This window comes from Neovison vison, chromosome 11, assembly GCF_020171115.1.
Source record: "Neovison vison isolate M4711 chromosome 11, ASM_NN_V1, whole genome shotgun sequence".
Taxonomy (NCBI): Eukaryota; Metazoa; Chordata; class Mammalia; order Carnivora; family Mustelidae; genus Neogale; species Neogale vison.
Genome location: NC_058101.1, coordinates 128,637,365 through 128,653,293, shown reverse-complemented (window position 1 = coordinate 128,653,293; position 15,929 = coordinate 128,637,365).

Below are 15,929 nucleotides of genomic sequence, written 5' to 3'. Positions count from 1 at the left end.
TAAAACTATGTCTCATATTCTGGTATGTTACCCCAGACTTCTTAGGCGTCTAGCCAGCAGCACTCAGGGACTCTATAGGGCAGCTACCAAGACCAGGAAAAAGACCCGTTTCTTCTCTCACATGGCTCTTTCTGGCTGGTTTTACTCCCTCTTGGTATTACCAATTCAAATTTCAGTAACTTATTTAATCTTCACCATGGCAAGTATGTGAGTTGGAATTAATTTGAATGAGGCTAATTCTCCTTTTTGTGCCAGAGAACACACACCTCCTGTTTTACAAGGTGTGTGAGAATCCTGGCTAATCTCATACCCCCTGGTCCTTGTCCTTATTTCCCCTCTACCTTCATCTTTCATATGGCAACAGCCTCCTTAGTGGAGCCTTCCTGGAGATCTGAGGTGGTGGTGTCTTTCTAAGGCCTTCCAGGCAGACTTAGTCATTCCCTTCTTCTTTGTTTTCATAACATTTTGTCTGTATCTCTGTAATAGTTCTTTTTAATTCCACACTATAATTCACCTTCTCCTTCTCCAATTCCTCTATCCTCCATTTCTTACATGATTTAGTGTTCACTGCACCTAACTTAGTGACTGAGTCAAAACAGAGGCTGAATAAATGTTTATTGAACAAATTAATGAAAGAACTTTAAGATGGAGGTATCAAGAATAGTCTATGATTTATGCTTTTCCTTCATAGGAACATACTGCCAGGCCTCTATTACACTTCAGGAGAAAGTAACCACCTGTGACCAAAAGCAGCCATGGGACTATCAGAGAACTCAACCAAAACGACTCAGGTATATTTCTGAGGGTTATTGCTCATCCAAGGACCCAAAGTCTTTCTTCTGTACTTCAGAGACTGAGAGGACAGAGTAATATCTAGGTATCTGCTTTTCTTCCACACTGGGTAACTTAAGAAATCTCCTTTTCTTTGACTTGCCAATGAGATTCATCAGAGAACTGTGGGAAGTATCTCTTCTAAATTTGTCCTGAGCAATTAACTAAGTGAAACTTCTTCTTCTTCTTTTTCTTTTTTTTTTTTTCCAGAACAGAGCAGAAGGGAACAGTCTGCTAGATAAAGCATGTTATAATAAGAAGATAAGAGGATATTTTCCAAAGAGCCTCTAAAATTTGGAGGATCGTATCAGCCATCCAACTTGAAAACAAAAAACTATTGAAAGTTTTTTTTTAAACTTAAAAAAAAAAAAAAAGATTTTATTTATTTATTTATTTGTAGACAGAGATAGAGCATGAACAAGGGGGAGAGGCAGAGGGAGAAGGAGAGAAAATCTTGCTAAGTGCCCAGCCTAAGCCACACACAAGGCTCGATCTCACGACCCTGAGCTGAACTCAAGGGTACAACGGACTGAACCACCCAGGCACCTGTTAAAAGTATTCATTTATAAATTCATATAAGTAAAATTCAGGTAGAAACTAGAAAACGGGGTACTTTATACACACTCTGCACGTGAATTAATAGTTTTCAGGTTCTTTGCAAGCAATATTTATCTTATGGTTTAACTATTTGGATTGGTTTCCTAGGGTTGCTCTAACAAATTACCACAAATTTGATGGCTTAAAACAACAAAAATTTATTCTTTCATAGTTCTGGAGGCCAGAACTCCAAAATTAAGGTATTGGCATGACTGCTTTCTTCTGGAAGCTCTGAAGTAGAATCTGTTCCCTGCCTCTCTCTCAGCTTCGGGGGCTGTGGGCAACGCTTGCTAGCTCGGCACGTAGACTCATCACAGCCTTCTCTGTTCCATCCTTACATCACCTTCCCTGTGTGTCGGTGTCTCAAATCTCCCTCTCCTTTTTCATATAAGGACACCAGTCATTGAATTTAGGGCCCACTTCAAATCTAGGATGATCTCATCTCAAAATCCTTAATTTCACTAAATCTTCAGACTCTATTGTCAAGTAAGGTCACATTCATGGATACCAGGGTGAGAATTTAGACATACCTTCTGGGTTTTCTTTTTCTTTTTCTTTTTTTTTTCTTTAAGATTTTATTTATTTATTTGACAGACAGAGATCACAAGTAGGCAGAGAGGCAGACAGAGAGAGAGGGAGGGAAGCAGGCTCCTCTGAGCAGAGAGCCCAATGTGGGGCTGGATCCCAGGACCCTGAGATCATGACCCAAGCCAAAGGCAGAGGCTTCAACCCACTGAGCCACCCAGGCGCCCCCCCCCTTTCTGGGGTTTCAACGCACTACACCACCTATGGTTTTTAAAAATTTCTGCACTATGTAAAAAGCATGTGTGTGATTTTATATATATTAAGGATATGATGATGGAAGCAAAGTGCAATAAAAAGTTGAGGCAGTTGTCTGGAAAATTCCAGGAAACTTGTCAATTTTGGTTGATGTGGCTGAATATTTTAGGTGAAGCATGCTTTGAAAATCTGTATGAGGCTCTGGGCAAATTCTCTTAACCTAAAGAAATACAGAGTTGAGAAAACGATAAGGCAGTACTTAGGAGAGGCGAGACATCAGTAGAGAACAGAAAGGTTTTTCAGGCTCAAAAATATTCGGGAAGTCTGGTGACTTGTGAAAATGACTTGCAACACTGCAAAATTACTAGACCATGGGTGGTTTTCTTTTTTTGTTTTTTTGAATTTCTTAGAGTCTAGAATTTGTGTTTTGATCTGTAATTCTGCAATTTAAGAAATTAATTGGAATAATTTGGTTAATGTTTATTGAACTCTAGGTGTTCGATTATGAGAGAATCAATAGATATATTTAGCTGTTCTTTACTAGCTTCTGTTCGTCAATGATGTTTACATGATTAAATAAGGTTTTGGTTGCTTTAATCTCAATTCCTTTTAACCATTTACTTGGCCTGGGACAGATCAGGGGATCAGTGTAGGGAATTTCAATAACAGTGAAGAACTGTATTTACATTTTTTTTTTAAGATTTTTATTTATTTATTTATTTGACAGAGAGAGAGATCACAAGCAGGTGGAGAGTCAGGCAGAGAGAGAGAGAGAGAAGCAGGCTCCCGCCAAGCAAAGAGCCCGATGCGGGGCTCGATCCCAGGACACTGAGATCATGACCCGAGCCGAAGGCAGCGGCTTAATCCACTGAGCCACCCAGGCGCCCCTGTATTTACATTTTTTAAAACACAGTGCTCTAGTTTATAAAACTTCTTCTATACAGTAAATGATTTGATGAACTCCTCTAAAACATGCTTTGCTTGGTTATGGAATAAATAAGACATGTTTAACAAAACGTATAGTTGAGTTCTTATGATTAAAAAAGGAATGAATTATAGTTGTTCGTTAAGGAAATTGTACAACAATGAGGTCATTGTTTGAATAACTTGTTTTTATGAAAGTGGTGAATAAGAAACCCTTTAAAATATTAAAGATCAAGGCATTAAAAAATGTTAACCAGTTGTGGCCCTTTTCCTTAACCAAAACATATGGAGTATTTACTGCATTGCAAAGAAATTCTTGGTGCACTTAATACTGTGGGTTTCTTAACCCATCTGGTTAATTTTGAACCAGAAAAAATGAGAAAGGGTGAAATCAGAAAAAGCGGTGTTGAAGCAAATGCTGTAGGAAAGAAAATAGAATCATTAGGGTGAGTGTAAACAATCATCAGAAAGATATATGTGTATGTAGAAAATGGATCATTGAATTGATTGTTGGCTAGAGAGAAAAAGATAAATATCCTACCTTCTTACTCCTTCATTTTTCTCCTCTTCAGCTTTAAACACATGCTAAAAGCTATTCCTATTAATAACTGAAAGCAGTAATATGTGATTGAACTGATTTAAAAGAGTAATATGGTCAAACTGTATAGTGTGTTTCAACTTTAGTTGAAGGAAGGAAACCACTCTCATTACTTTCAACTATCTAGCTTGGAGAGGGAGATGCTGTGGGAAGACACAGTCGACCCTATCAGGCAAGGCTGTAGTAAGGAATGTGCAAAACACAGCAGTTCTTCATCTGCGTGTGGAAAGGGATGTATAACGAAGGGAGTACACATGTCATCTTTGTTTTCTCACTGGTACTCTTTCGCTTTTTCTCCATTAAGCAAGAAAAAGTCCAAATAATTCCTGGTTGAATTTCCAAAGAAGAGGGGAGATAATAAGAAAGAAAGGTTTGTTAAGAAGTAGAATAAAGAGGGGCGCCTGGGTGGCTCAGTGGGTTAAGCTGCTGCCTTTGGCTCAGGTCATGATCTCAGGGTCCTGAGATCGAGTCCCGCATCAGGCTCTCTGCTCAGCAGGGAGCCTGCTTCCTCCTCTCTCTCTGCCTGTCTCTCTGCCTACTTGTGATCTCTGTCGAATAAAGAAATAAAATCTTTTAAAAAACAAACAAAAAACAATCATATGGCAAATCACCATAAAAAACAGAGGAAAAAATCACACATTGTGGAGAAAATATTTGCATCTTAAATATCTAAGAAATAAAGAAGGTACGAAAAAGAGAAAAGGGAAAAGCTAATAGTGATAGAAAAATCAGCAAAAGACATGTCATGTGGTTCATATGAAGTGAAAACTGAGTTTCTGACCTTTAAAGATACATACAGATATTCAAGCTCACTTATAATAGAAGAAATGCAAATTAAAACTATATTGAGTTACTATTTCTCACCTATCGGATTGGCAACAATCCACATTTGGCAGCATATTCTGTTGGCAAGGTTGTTATGAAACAGGCACTCTAGTACAGTACTGGTAGGAATGCAAAATTGTTATGTCCCTATGAAAAGAAATTTGGCAATATTTTTCCAAAGTACATGTTCATTTACTCTTTTTTTTTTTTTAAAGATTATTTATTTATTTATTCGACAGAGAGAGATCACAAGTAGGCAGAGAGGCAGGCAGAGAGAGAGAGAGAGAGGAGGAAGCAGGCTCCCCGCTGAGCACAGAGCCCGATGCGGGACTCGATCCCAGGACCCTGAGATCATGACCTGAGCCGAAGGCAGCGGCTTAACCCACTGAGCCACCCAGGCGCCCCACATGTTCATTTACTCTTTGACCCAGCATTTCAACTTCTAAGAATATAATCCGGGAACAGATTAGTATAAATGGAAATGACATCAATAAAAGATCATTTATTGTGTTATTTGTGTATCTAATAGGTGCTATGCATGTATAATGTAGCAAAGAACATATAATGTATACATAATGTGGTAAAGTATATATATGTATATATAAAATTACATATATATGTAAGTATGCATAAATGCAATAACATATATAGATATAATAATAGTAAAGAAAAACAAAACACAACCCAAACAAACACAATACAAAACAAAACAAATGATATGGTACATCTCATATATTTTATATATATGTACACACATATATTCTAATATCATATTATATACTATATTTTATTATAGCATATGTATTATCATAAGGAATATTATCATACAGAATAATTTCATTGTTTAATAATCCTCTGTGTTCCACCTGTTTATCTCTCTCTGCCTTCTAACTCTTGATAACTAACAATGTTTTTACTATCTTCACAGTTTTGTCTTTTTTAAAAAAGATTTTATTTATTTATTTGACAGAGATTGCGAGAGAGAGAGAGAGAGAGAGAGAGAGAGAGAGAGAGGTATTGAGAGAGGAACACCAGCAGGGGGAGTGGGAGAGGGAGAAGCAGGCCTCCCACTGAGCAGGGAGCCTGATGCGGATCTTGATCCCCGGACCCTGAGATCATGACCTGAGCTGAAGGCAGATGCCCAAAAACTGAGCCACCCAGACGTCCCTTCATAGTTTGTCTTTTCCAGAATGTCCTAGAGTTGGAATTATACAGGACCTGTATGTTTATATTTAAAGACTTTTGTATAGATTGTACATAATAGGTTGCACATAATAGTGAACAGAAAATAAATAAACTGAGAACTATGATATTGGTAAGAAGAAAGGACTATTGTGAATTTTTGGAACCACAGGTTACAAATACAAAAAGAGAGATGTATGCAGTGTCAGAGATCTGCATGTCAGGCAGAGATAGACATTCTTAAGAGCACTTACATTAAATGATGTGATAGAAGATAAGAAATACCATATTCCTTAAAAAGTACTTAAATACAGGGCACCTGGGTGGCTCAGTGGGTTAAAGTCTCTGTCTTTGGCTCCAGTCATGATCCCAGGGTCCTGAGATCAAGCCCCACAAAAGGCTGTCTGCTCAACGGGGAGCCTGCTTCCCCCCTACCCCTTCTGCCACCTGCCTCTCTGCCTACTTATGATCTCTGTCTGTCAAATAAATAAAATCTTAAAAAAAAAAAGTACTTAAATACTTTAGTGACAAGTGTCTAAAATTCCTACATCTAAGATTCATATCTTACTGGATTAGTTTTCAAAGAGGCTCTTTAAAAGTTCCCCAAATGGTAATAATCTGGCAACATTTGCACCTAAAGTTACCAGAGTACCTGCTGACCACTGTCTGAAAGTAACTGCTCCTATTGAATTTTTGGAGATTAAATTTATGCTGGTGGACCATTTTAATTATTTTGATTTGAAATTTGGAATAAATTTGGAATAAATAAAAACCTTTAGATAGTCAAATATCAGAGTTCCACTATATTTGACATATGAAATCAAGGGAAGAGTGCCCTGAAAATAAATAAGGAAAAGTCATATACTTTTTCTCTTCTATAAAACAGCAAGTAATTCAACATAAAAATCAGTACTGAATGTAATTGTATAGCTTCTTTGCTTCCAATCTACTCATCAGAATTCCCTGCTATTGAACCTTCTTCATTCATTCACATAAGTATGCTTTTCTTCCCTAATTTATCAGTGAAATCAAGTGCACTGACTCATTGTTTTTAGTGGAATCACATAAGAGAAAATCTGTATCTAAACTCCTTGTCATCAGGACCCTTCATTCCCTGTCCCTTACCTATCTCTTGAGCCTCATTCCCTTTCAACTCTTCAAATTAATCAAAATCCCTTCCGACAGTAGGCCTTCAAGTGTTCTGCTCGCTCTGCCTGGAGCACTTCCCACCTTGCTTCGTTATCTCCTACTTATCACTCTTTGGGTCCCTGCTCAATCAGTTGTCAACTTCTCAAAAAAGTATTCTTTGCCCTTTGGGCTAAATCAGAACTCCTAGTTATATGTTCCCCTAATTCTATCAAGTGTTCTTTTAAAACACTTGTCACAGTTTTTAATTATATATATTATGATGTTTTGTTTATCTGCCTCCTCTTTTAAATTGTGTGGTCCATGAAGGCAGGGACCTTTATATTCTCAGCACTTAATATCATGCCTGGGACATGTCTATGTCATGATATCCGGTTTCACTTGCCTTGCTGTCTTGATTCTGTATCCCTTGCTGCTTTGAACTCAGAGATACATTCAGAAACTAAAAAAGGTAAGTCTCCATCCAAGCAGCTCATTAGAATCATCTGAATGGGTTTTATAAATGGATCTCACCACAGATCAATCAAACCAGAATCTTTGGGGTGATGATTCTCAAAGTGTGTGATGCTGTTGACCAGCACAACAGTGTCACCTGGGAATTTACTAGAAATGCAAAATCTTGTCCCCTCCCAGCACCTACTGAATCAGAAGATGTGGGTAGAGAACAGCCATCTGTTTAACAAGCACTCCAGCTGATTCTGGTACATGTTCAAGTTTGAGAACAAAACCACTGCTCTAGCAAACATCAGAGTCAACTAGAGAGCTAATTAAAATACAGGTTGCTGGGCCTGGCCTCCAGACCTTCTGAGTCAGTAGGTCTGGGGAGGGTCCAAGAATTTACATATGCTGAGCGAAATAAGTCAAGTAGAGAGAGTCAATTATCATATGGTTTCACTTATTTGTGGAGCATAACAAATAGCATGGAGGACATGGGGAGATAGAGAGGAGAAGGGAGTTGGGGGAAATTGGAAGGGGAGGTGAACCATGGAGAGACTATGGACTCTGAAAAACAATCTGAGGGTTCTGAAGGGGCGGGGGGTGGGAAGTCGGGGTACCAGGTGGTGGGTATTATAGAGGGCACGGATTGCATGGAGCTCTGGGTGTGGTGCAAAAAACAATGAATACTGTTACACTGAAAAAAATAAATAAATGAATAACAACAACAAAAAAAAGAATTTACATACCAAACAAATGCCCACATAATGTTGATGCTACTGGTCAAATTTTGAGAATGACTGCTTTAGGGTTGGGGTCAACAAACTTCTTCAGTCATGGCAAGATAGCAAATATTTTAGGCCTTTTGTGTCACATGGTTTCATGACAACCCCTCAACTCTGCCACTGTAGAGGGGAAAGCAGCCACAAACAACATATAAACAAATGGGTTGGATTCCGGTGCTGGGCTGGATTTGGCCCAGTGGTTTATAGAGTGCCTGTTATAGAGGCTGGGACCCACATATTTTCTCAGATAGTCGTTCTGAACCTTGAATGTACTATTTTAAAATCACTGGATGAGATTTTGAATAATTTCAATTCTCCAGACTATAATCAGTATCTCTGACGGTAGGGCCCAGGCCTTAGTGTTGTTAAGGCTCCAAGTTATTTCTGGTTAGTAGTCAGGTTTGGGAATTATTGGTTTGAAACTTTGGCTAATCCTCTGATTTCTGATTCTGGCTTGTTCTTGACCAGATTCCCTGGAATGTCTCTGATCCTTGACTTGTTGTTGACCCTGACCCCCTTAGGGAATGTTAACCAACTATAAACCATTTTAGGCAGGCAGATTGTAAAAAGACCTAGAAACAACATGAAGCATGTAACCTTGAACCTTTAAAATGGCTTAATTTGCAAATAAAATGCAGTTCATCAACAAGGAAATAAATCATGAAGGAATGAGTTTTGGTGGCTTGGAGACTGTCCCATGATCCCTATTATCTCAGGGTAGAATTACTGTGGCTCAGTTTTCCAAAGGCTGACCTCACTTCTTAAAGTACATCAAATAGTTTGGAGCCAAAGGAAACTAAAGTAGTTTTTGGAGAGTCAAGGATGATTGGAACCATGAGGACACAGGACACAGTATAGTTCTAATTATCATGATTCCTTTGGTCAATCAGTTTATTTTCTTCTATTTGGAGAAAAGAATAGTGTGTGTCTGTGCACACACGTGCACACAAGCACATGCACACGTGTGTCCCTGTGGTTTGTAATTGTTTGGAGAGGCAAGAATGTCTAGAAACGTTGGTGGCAGATGTTTTCTTTTACCTGTATTCTTGGGCTTAGCTCACTTACCAGGCTAATTAGAGGTGTGGATGCTGTCAAGTGTGGATTTCTTCATGAGATTCTGCAGGCTCCTAAATTTCCTGAGCTTCCTCCAAACGGAAGGTGTCTTTGTGTGTGTGTGCAGGTGGCGTAACACTGGCCCAGTGCTGTTCAACAGAACTTTCTGTGATGATTAAAACTTACTATATACACCATCCAGTGAGGTAGCTACTGCCTACATGTGGCGCGTGAACACTTGAAATGTGGCTGGTGTGAATAAAGAATTAATATTTAAATTAAATTATAATTTTTATAGCTACGTATAAGAAGTACTGTATTGGACACTGTGGCTTTCTCCAATTAGAGAGCAAGTCTTGGCATATGACCTTCACATTATTCCTACTTAAGAAATAGCCTCTCAGGCTGAACATCAGTAGAGATGGACATGGAATACAGCGCATTGGTGACTGGGATGGGGAGAGCATGTGCCGTTGACGGAGTTATGCCCATCTCATTTTAATGCCAATTGTGAAAAAAGCAGGAATAACTGTGGTGCCTGACCAGCTACAGGACGATTAGGTAGGAAAAAAGGTAACAAACACCATTCTGGAATGCACTGGTTCCTTTTTTTGAGGATAACTATTTGGTGATGTGATCCAACAGACTGGAAATCTCAGAGATGAGAAAAAACTGTGTGCAGATGCAAAGACCCCAAAATAAGCTTCAGTTTGTTGAACCCAGAGTTCCTCTAGCTGCCTCCAGAACTCAAGTCTGTATGTGCATGTGTACTATCTACTAGTAACCAAGAGCTGGTGCTCCATGAAGCACACTTTGGGAAGGTATTCTCTATAAAATGGTTGGTTGCTGTTCCTGCTATAAATCCTATTTCCAATCATTCTATTCATGGATTTTTCTGCTCCTTTCTTTTTTGCTTTATGCCATCTTATGTAGCTGGGTCTATGTCAAGAGCATCTTGGGGGGGGCGTGCCTGGGTGGCTCGGTGGGTTAAGCCTCTGCCTTCAGCTCAGGTCACTGTCTCAGGGTCCTGGGATCGAGCTCTCTGCTCAACAGGGACCCTCTTTCCCCCCTCTCTCTCTTTCCACTGCTTTCCTCTCTCTCTCTGCCTACTTGTGCTCTCTCTCTCTTCAAATAAATAAATAGAATCTAAAAAAAAAAAGAGCAACCTAGGGCCTTTGCAAGAGGGATTGTGCCACAGGAATCAGAGTCATGGCTCATGCCTTCAGTAGCAGTTGGAGCCCCATCTAATGGGTGCAGTCTCCACTCGGTGATGGTCCGTGGCTGGGCACACCCAGTTCTATGGCTCAGTGGGTCAAATAGCACTTGGTTCATGCTGGGCATCTCAGGTAGCTTTGTTTTCTTAACAGAGGTTGGTTTTTGAAGTTTGAGGATTTATAATGATAATTCATTTCACTTAAAAAACTAAATGAAAAATGAGCAAGTGATGCTTTTTGAATGCATGGCGCCGAAGATGCCTGTGAAGCCAGTTTCTCTAGTATGTAAGCATTTTATAATTCTGCAGCATATTTAACTAAATGGAGAGTAGTTTGCCATATCTAGCTTTTCTATTAATATCCACCATACCTTCCTATTAGTCTGTGAACTTAGTTTATCTTCATACATGCGGAGGGGTTTCTTTTTCACAGTTGCTCAGCTGAGCGAGAAAGGAGACTATAATTATAGAGAAATGTAACTTTTTTAGAGTCAAAATGTTCTGTACATAATTTTTTTTTGTTCAGAAAATAGATAACAGCTGCAGAGTAAGTCACATTTACTTTCACCTCTGCCAAATTATTTATCAAGTTTCAAAGGCCATGCTGGCCTAAAGAAATGCAAAAATGAACTTAATTTCTTATTAAAGTATTTTGGCTTATGTCTATGGTAAACATATACAATTTATTGAATTGGATAAATATTAGTATGAGTAAAATATGGTTTTTTTAAAGCTAAGATTATAGTTGCATACTCCCATATTTTTATATCTCATCATACTTCCAGGACTCCCAGAACAGATTGGGCAATTGTTTTTACTTATTTTCACTTTTTTACTGAGCACCAGTATCTCAAACAAAGGACTTCCTTGGCAGAGCCAGCAGTAACAGAGTTCCAAATGTACTTATGTGCAGATTATCCAGTTGTCTTTATTCTTCCAACTTTATTTATTTTGTTTCTTGCATGTTAAGATGTTAACCTAATAGGTCAAAATTCATGCTTACTTGTCAGAAGAATCATAAAAGATTTTGGATCACCTTATTACTAGAGAGCTTGGTTTTGTTTACTGCCAATGTTGAACTGCAACCTTAGGATTATGTTGTTAGACAAACATTATGTTGTTTAGAATATATCTGAAAAGTTAATTTAAATATACCATGTGTGTTGTATTTTATGGGAATTGGAATCATATAAATTGAAAACCAACATAGCATAAAATGGTAATAACATTTTTAAAGGTGAAACAATGTGTATTATCTATAGCATATAAAAAACAAAGAATATTTTCAAGGCTGGTCTGGAAAATGGCAGTAATTTATGTAGAAAACCCAAAAGACTCCAGGAAAAGGTTGCTAGAACTGATACATGAATCCAGAAAATTCAGGGGATATAAAAATCAGTGTAAAGAAATTGGTTGCATTTCTATACACCAGTAATGAAGCGGCAGAAACAGAACTCAAGGAATAGGTCCGATTTACCATTGTACCCAAAACCGTAAGACACTTAGGAATAAAACTAACCAAAGAGGTAAAACATCTGTATACTAAAAACTATAGAACACTTATGAAAGAAATCGAAGAAGACACAAAGAAATGGAAAAACATTCTATGCTCATGGATTGGAAGAACAAATATCATTAAAATGTTTATATTGCCCAAAGCCATCCACACATTCAATGCAATCCTAAGGTTGCTGTGGCAAACTGTGCTTACACTGCTGCCATATGGTGACGCCACTTGAGCTGATAGGAGTGTCCATCACTCCTTCAAACTTCCTGGGAACCCAGCTCTTATTGCTTAAGGGAATTGAGACTTTTTCTGGGGGAATGTGGTGACTGCTACACTGTTATCTTATCATTCACTATTATTGTGATTTAAAATATTTTTAGATCACATGAAAAGACATCCACATGTTATTTAAGGGATGGTACATCTTTTAGTGCTGAAAAACAAGCTTTAAAATCAGTAATTTTGCAATGGAAGTTAGAGGTGATGAAATGTGATGAAGAATTTTTCATCATTGTCATTATGGGTTATACATATTTTTGGAGAACTCTGCAAAACATCAGAGATAATATTGCAAAAATTAAAGTGAGACATTAAAGCAAAAAAAATGCATATTTATTTTAGGCAGGCATTTCCCATCACATACTCAACTTGGGAAAATGAGGCTTGAATTATCAAGGTTTTGAAATATGCTGTGTTCAGCGACTCAGTGCTTGTGCGAAATGCTATTTCTCCAATACCAGAAGAACTTCCTATTTTTATTTAAGAGTAAGGAAGTTGTTTTAAAGGTGGAGATTGGAGGATAGGGATGAGGAGGTAAAGACAATGGTTTGAGCAAACCAATTCTGATATATCTTCTTACCTTCACAACTGTCCAGTTTATTTTTCCATTTCTCATATTTACTGTGATTTAAAAAAATGACTTAGGAAATAGGTCCATGGACAAGAAGAGGAGAGAGCAACTGAAGACAGCAAATAAGAAATCTACCAATCCTGAGTAGTGGTACAATGGAGAGATAAATACAGAACAAAAAAGAAACAAGTAGGTTTCTCTGCATTTTCTGCCATCTTTTTAACTCTTCCTACTAAGTCTTATCTATTCCACTAACACACCTCTACTACCAGCTGGGTCACCCATAAAGCAAGATTTTAAATATCAAGTCCCCTAAATATGTTACTTTTGCCGTATTTTTTCATGGATATTTTAGTTATCAAAGGTGGTAAGACTTTTCTCTCCATAATATATTTTAGATCATGTTCATTAGGGGCTGATACACAGTTCCTGTCTGGCTACTATAGCACTTGCAAAATCCATGCATAAGAGCCATTCATAAATTTCAGGAGATGAGTAATAAACATAACAATATTATTTCCTGGATTAGTAATATACCCTATGAATGATGAAGAATTTGTTGAAATAAATTATGGCTTACATGTTGGATACTCTTGGAGAGTTGATTTGATCAGATTGTGTGTAGCACCAGGGTTTCTTGGAAACATTGCCTATAAACATCTCTCATTATGTATTAGTACATTGCTTAGTTTGGATTTCCCCCAAGAGACAAATCTTTGGGAGAATCCAAGCTAATTAAGTGGGAAAGATGAAAAGGGAAGGAAAAAAAGCAAAAAAAAAAAAAAAAAGGACATGTATTTGTGAGCAGGCTATTGCTGTGTGCAACAAGGGTTGCACAATCGTGTGGGGAGGACTTTGAGAAACTATATGCTTGTCCCTCTGAAGGGCAGGAATGTTGGGAGATTTATTCACCAGTTCTCATCCTCTGTTGTTTCAATTCTTCATCCCTCCAGTTCCCCCATAGTTCTATAGGGTTGAAAACAACCTTAAGCATAGAAGAGAAATAGACCCTTAACATGGGAAGTTTGCTTGTCATGTGCTTCTTACCTCAGTTTCAGGGGCAGTCAGATGGGCAGAGGAAAACGGAGAGGCATCAGCATTATTTGCTGCAGGCATAATGCCAGTGTTGAGCGAATAAAAAATATTGAAACCTCCACGGTAAGTGGAGTTTGTTCACATACACACTACCAGAAGTAGTCTCATCCATTTTGCTTCCATATATTTTCTTTCAGACTTGATTGGTCTCCTTGTCAGCTTTGCCTCAAGTGTATATGGTAATTTCCCAAGGCTTTTATCCATATTTTTGAAGTGCTTTAGACTTAGAATTTCTCTTTAGGGAGTTTCCAAAATATATGCAGCATCAGGTCTTAAAAATGTAAAAAAGGAAGAGTTATTACTACAATGACAATAGAGTGAATTTGTAAAGAATCTTGAAAAGGTAGGTGACAAAGTCAATTTTATGAAGCCAGCAATTCCTTTAGACATGCATGTAATATACAAAATGAAATCTTTCAGTATGTATTTATTTTTAACATTTGCATTAATAAAGTTTGACTTCATCTTTATTTAATGTATTGTGTACCAATCTGATGAATCAAAATGTGCATTGTTGAGGAAGGAGTAGAATATGGAAGTGAAAGGAAAATTGGTATCTTTATTATCTTAATGCAATAACCATCTTGATACAGCAAAGACTTTTCTGGAGTCTAATTTGTTTAACAGAAAGGTAACCTTTGTGGAATGGCTTGGCTACTAAATATTTGGAATTATTTATTATGGATAACACAGATCAAACTTCCACATTTTTGTTTTGTTTTTTGTTCCTTTCCATTGAAATGGAAAAAAGGTGCACTCTTGATTATCTTCTCTGATATAAGGAGTAGTTAGTGGAGATAGTCAAAAGATTTCCTCTCACGTTTGTTACGTCTCTAAAGTAGGATGCTAAAAGAACTTATAACACACAGAGCCTAGACCTCTTTCTTCCCACAGTGCACATTTCTGAAGATGTTACTAGGTGGAACTCTCTCTTTCTTTTTCACTACTATTCACATTTATTACATAAAGAGTAATATGTATATGAATAGTAATAGATGATGTATATAATTATGTGTCAATTTCCAGATTAATTTCTGTACACTGGTTTATGTCATGTTATCACCACATTTAAGAAGATGAATAATACATCAACACTAAACTTAACCAAGCTCTACATGATCTATATGATTTTATCTTGCCCATCCAATATTAACCACCACCGTTATGGAATCTAAGTCCTATATAAAATTCTGGCCATTGTCTTTTCAAACTTTTCACATAAAAGGCTTATGCCTACCTTTTGCTTTCTATCACTGTGCTTCTAAAATCTAAAGGGAGGCACTGGGTGTTATACACAATCGAATCATTGAACACTACATCAAAAACTAATGATGTACTATATGCTGGCTAACTGAACATAATAATAAAAAAAATAAACTCTAAAGGGAGAATTTTATTCTTTTCCCTTAAATGTCAACTTTTCACTGACTTCTGATAGTAGACCATGCAGATTTTTCTTCCTATATCTCCCTTCTTGTTTATTGTGAACTGTGTATATACTACAAGAAGTATCTTGTACTTTTCCTATTTGCTAATAACTCAAAAAAAAAAAACCAGAACAATGATCTCGAATTATAATGTGCATGACAATTACTTGAGAAACTTGCTGAAAATGCAGATTCTAGAGTCCCTTCAGATAATTCTGATGAAGATAATCATGAACCACTCCCTGAGAAATACTGTTTTAGTTTCTTCTACATGTAAAGCTTTAATTTATTCATTCTTTACAGGCTATGTAAAATAATACATTATTTTCCTATTCTCCTTGAGTTGATTAGTTGATATAAAGTCCTATTTCGACCACTGCCGGGCCAATAGTTAAGCCTTGATACTTAGGTGATTTTAAAATGTCACAGACATTGACAAAGAGTGAAAACTGCTAGTTGCCAGATAAATTAGATGTCACTTTGGATTATAGGCAGCTATGCCATTTTAGAGTTAACTGTATCCACTGACAAATAGGTTTCAACAGACTTGTTGAAATGTTTCATATTTTCCTGTAATATGTTATCACCATCTCTAGATGACAGTAGTTTTCCAGTCCTAGATGGGAGTAAATGCTTCTGAGGCAAGATGGAGACCATCTTGTTGGCCCATGATTTTACTTC